Here is a 4,972-nt window from a genome sequence, read left to right as displayed (position 1 = left end):
ACGTAGCGTCTCGTTCTGATGATTAATTAATTGATTACTTGTAGTACTGCCAAGTACGTGTCAACTACACAACTTTTAGAGCTTGAACTTGAAAACTATTCGCGCCCTTACTCCTATTGCGCGGCGCGCTCTAGCGGATTCATACTCTTAGAGTGTTCTCCTGCCTCTTTTACTTCTCTCTAATGTTATCACTTTTCCTTAAGATGATTACTGGGTTAAAATTCCTCGTGGGATAGCCTTTTTGGGAGGTGGTAATCGCTTCGAACGAGACGCTACGTATAATAGTGATCGCCGTTTCGCCCGCCTTCGGCGGGCTCGCTTGATCGTTTACTCATACTAAGCGTCTCTCGTTCTCGATGATTAATTAATTGATTACTTTGTAGATTTTAGAGTTTGTGATAACATTTACTACACTATACATCTGGATATTATCTTCTTTTTAACTTGTTAAAAGATCTTTGCAAAACATCATCGGCCTCTTTGATCGGTCGATTATAAAATTCCTAAATACACGAGATTGTCTCGACCATCCGGCAGTCCTTCTAATGGTATCGACATCTACACCCCTTTTTGTTGTATGCCTTTTGGACACAGCAAAGGCGATGCTTTCGCACTGTAGGCACTCCGAAGGTCTCGGGGTATTTACCCGGCTTTCTTTTGAGAAGCGCCTTTATCCAAGTGCCCGATCGTTTGAGCTCCTGCTGGCTTGTAGGGCTTAATAGTTCTGCTAATGAACAGCCGGTCCGAACTACCTCGTAGTTTTTCTCAGTTCGCTTTAAAATAGTATAGGATAGCCGAGCGATTTGCTACGCAAACTTTCTGTCTCTCTTTAAAGAAAGGTATTGAAAGCAGTGGCTGTTCCTTTCCTGGTTTTGAGGTCTTTATTAAATCTGGAATCTTAATATTTAATCCGGAAGTGGATCTTTTTATATTTTCAATCTTTATCAAGGCTAATGTCTGCATTCTATGTGCGGTTATGAGGATAAGGAGTGTTGCTACAATCTCCGCCAGTTCTCTCAATTTTAATTTGTTAAGGTCTTCCACCTGTTCAATATAACTCAGGACCTGATCAGTGTCCCAGATCTCTGAGTATTTTGGACGGGATGGTCTCTGTTTGAACGATCCCTTGATGAATCTTGATATTAACGCATCTTTTGAAAGGTAGTTTTTTGATATAAGAGAGATAGCTGCTCTCATATTGTTGAGAGTTCCGTATTTTGCGCCATCTTTAAAACGAGCTGTAAGAAAACTTATAACATCGGTATTTTGGTTCAAAAACGTTAATGTTGTTTTCCTGTGCGAAGCTCATCCATTTCTTCAAGGCTCCTTCATACCAGCCACCGTTGACTCCGTCAGTGAGTCAGCATTATTTCTATTGACTCTTCTTTAATACCTCTGATTATGAACGCTTGCCGGATAATTTCCCGACCGCTAGTGAAAGTTTGCTGGCTAGGGGATGCGATTCCTGCCTAGAAGGAGATAATAGTAATGTTAACAGTGGTTTAAAAATTAGTGGTGGTTCACTGAGCAGGGACGTGAATAACGGGTACCATGGCTGTGCCTCCCATAAAGGAACAACTATGATACCTACTGCTTTATCGTTGATTATCTTTCTCAGAGTGGGCAAAATTAAAGCAAAAGGAGGGAAAGCATAGAAATATTCTTTTCTCCAAGAAATCGTAAATGCATCTATCGATTCTGCTTCTGGGTCTGGATAACGAGAACAAAATCTTAAGCATTTCTTATTAATGCGTGAGGCGAAGAGATCAATTGACGGTGAACCGAAGACATTCAGGATTGTCTGAAAGGCTTTGTGAGATAACTCCCATTCTGTATCCATATTTTTCACTCTGGATGCCGTGCGTCCCAGCTTCGACATTAAGTGCTTCGAAGGAATATACGATGCTACCGGCCAGACTTCTTCTAGCCTCACACCATTCGCCACCTCTCCCTTAGCTAATTCTGAAAGTACTTACTATATTTAATCCCTCCTAAGCTTTTGTTAATATAAGCTAATAGCTGTCGTATTATCTATGCGAAGGAGAACTTCACAACCGTGTAGTTCCCCAGCAAAACATTTCAGTGCGAAAAAGGCTGCTAACAGTTCTAGGTAATTTATATGGAATTTTCGATCTTCTAGGTTCCAGAAACCCTGTGTGACTACACCATTCGACTCGGCCCCCCAACCAGTCCCGGAAGCATCTGAGGTTATCACTAATCTATACTCATGGGACTTTATTCTACTGCTTGCTGTCCTTATGTTGTCTTTCCACCAACCAATATCTTCTAAAGTATTATCATTTAAGGTTATATATCCGTCAAAACTATTATTGTTCATCAGAAGGGCCAACCACTTTGCTCTTTTCCAATCTCTTGCAATATATTCTCCCGTATTCAACTCCCGGTATACACGCTACTAGCACCCCCAATCAATTGAGCGATACCTCTTATTTTATAGCACTTGTCCTCGCGATAGACTCCAACATTCTCTTAACTTGGTTTCTTTTTTCAATTGTAGCTTCTACACGATATTTTTGGAGTCTAAAATAAAACCTAGATACTTGCATCTTTTACTTGGGATGGTAGAGCTTTTCCTATAGTTAATGATAAAACCTAGACTTTCTAATAATTTTATAGTCTCTTTGTAATGTTATTTTTACATTCTTCGTAGTCTTTGCCTCATACATAAAAATCATCTAGGTATACGACCGATAAGAAACCTTGAGATCTAAGTCTATTAACCACTGGCTTCATCAATTTTGTGAAAGTATAGGGACAGGAGCACAACCCAAATGGAAGACATGTGAATTCATAGAGCTGGCCCTTAAACCTGAATCTAAGGTATTTTCTACTAGACTTTTTAACCCTTACTAATAGATATGCATCCTCCAAATCTAAATTTGCCATAAACGCATCCTTATCAATAAGATTCCTTTGCGGATCTTAAATCTTCTCCATCTTGAAGTGCTCCGTCTCTATAAATTATTCAGTTTCTTTAAATTAATAATAAATCGATCTGACCCGTCTGATTTAGGAATTAAAAAATATGTCGAGATAAACTGATCCTCAACTGCTGCACAAGCCTGAATAGCTTGTTTTTGTAGCAGTTTATCGATAGCCCTATGGATTCTTACTTCATCACTACCAGCCCACGTCTGTTCTCCAGGTTCTACGAGTTGAAAAGGTTGGGTCTTAAAGGGAATATCATAACCCCTGATACAATCAACGATAAATTTGTCATTCGATATATTTTCCCACTGCTCAGTAAAATAACTAAGCCTGCCTGCTAAGGCCTTTACCTCTTGTCTTTCCTCACCCGTAGTCGCCTTTATTTCTTGTTTCTCCATGCTTGATTTCTGCGACGATTTCTGATGTTCCCGTATATGCTCTCTGCCTGTATCTCGGGTTCGATATGTGTTTTCTTTTGATATAGGAGCCCACCTGCTTGAATTTTTGCAGGTGGGCCTCTTAAGTTTCCCTGGGACGAGTTTTTAAGAGTTAGTTTCTTAAAAGCTGATTTTTCCGGAGGTTTTAAGGTTGCCGCCGCCTTAACAATGGCTTTCGCATCCTTAACTTGCTCGTTCAACTTCTGGCCATAAAGCCATTCATCAGAAATGCTTTGCCTCTAATGTTGGTTTTATGTCTTTGTCAAGTGTCGGAGTGATGAAAGATTTTCTGGCTACCGATTGTTGGTGAAAAACCTCGCATAAAAATCTTTCCTGTGTCCCAAAGATTTTTCACTAGATGGATCAGATCAATATTTTCTGATGAGCTGTCTGATAATTGTGAGACAGTTGAGCTTAGTGATGCTATCGCTGCACCTACACAGTTTTGTGTCTCGGTAAAGTGATCATCGCGTTTTTTGGCGATGTCACCGAGGTGTCGTTGTACCTCTAGATTGACTTTTGGGGTTTCAGTCCTGAGTTCTCCATCTCTAGGGTATTTTTCAAAAGAGCTTTTCTTACCTCGTCGCTTATACCTTTGGACATCCAAACTTCCCACCATTTTTTGAGATTGTCATTCGCCTTAACTGGAGCGTTTGAAACCGGAATTTCTTCGCCCAGCACTTCCCGCAGTTCATCATCAAGCTCATAATCCTCCGCAGGAACTTCTCCGTCCTCTAGGAGATCGATCTCCTGATCGTTCTGTTCTTTAGCTACATCAACCTCCTCTGGCGGTATCTGTGTACCCCGTGCGTTATTGGCTGATGACGTTTGGGTGGTGATTTCATCACCTGTAATAGTCAGAAAGATGTAAGGAAAAAAAAAGAACCTTTTTTTTTTTTTTTCATACTGGTGTTTCAATATCAAGAATTATTTATTTTTTCTTTGATAAGCATTTCTTTCGTTTGGAAATTAATGCTCTCAGTATAATGTATTAACGTTCGTATAGAACTAGGTTTTTCGTGTGGAAATAACCTATATGATACTTCGTATGGAAGACACATATTTTTTTTTTTTTTGTTTTTATATTTTCCCAAGTATCAACACTCACCTTTTTTTGATTCAACGGGTTTTAATATTAAATCCTGTAATGTCTGTTGTGACTTAACTAAGTCTTGTACACTTTTTGTTAGTGTTTCAATCTGCTGTTGCATCTGTCTCTTTGATAACCTAGATGTCCCACGTTCGACAGAATGTGATCGTGAACGACTTCTGGACTTTGAAGATCCTCCCGAACGAGAACGGTGACGTTTCCTGGATTTTCCCATGTTAAATTAAAATTCTTTATTTATTTTTCAAAGTTTATTTAACAATTTTTCAATGAGCGAATCTAACTCGCGTCTGTTGTTGTTGACACAACAAAACAATATGAATCCGCTAGAGCGCGCGCCGCGCAATAGGAGTAAGGGCGCGAATAGTTTTCAAATTCAAACTCTAAAAGTTGTAGAAGTTGACACTGTACTTTAGCAGTACTACAAGTAATCACCATTAATTAATCATCCGAGAAACGATGACGCGCTTAGTATAAT

The sequence above is a fragment of the Cotesia glomerata genome, linkage group LG5 (genome assembly GCF_020080835.1).
Source record: "Cotesia glomerata isolate CgM1 linkage group LG5, MPM_Cglom_v2.3, whole genome shotgun sequence".
NCBI lineage: Eukaryota > Metazoa > Arthropoda > Insecta > Hymenoptera > Braconidae > Cotesia > Cotesia glomerata.
The sequence above is the reverse complement of the archived record's forward strand: the minus strand, read 5'-3'. Positions refer to the sequence as shown.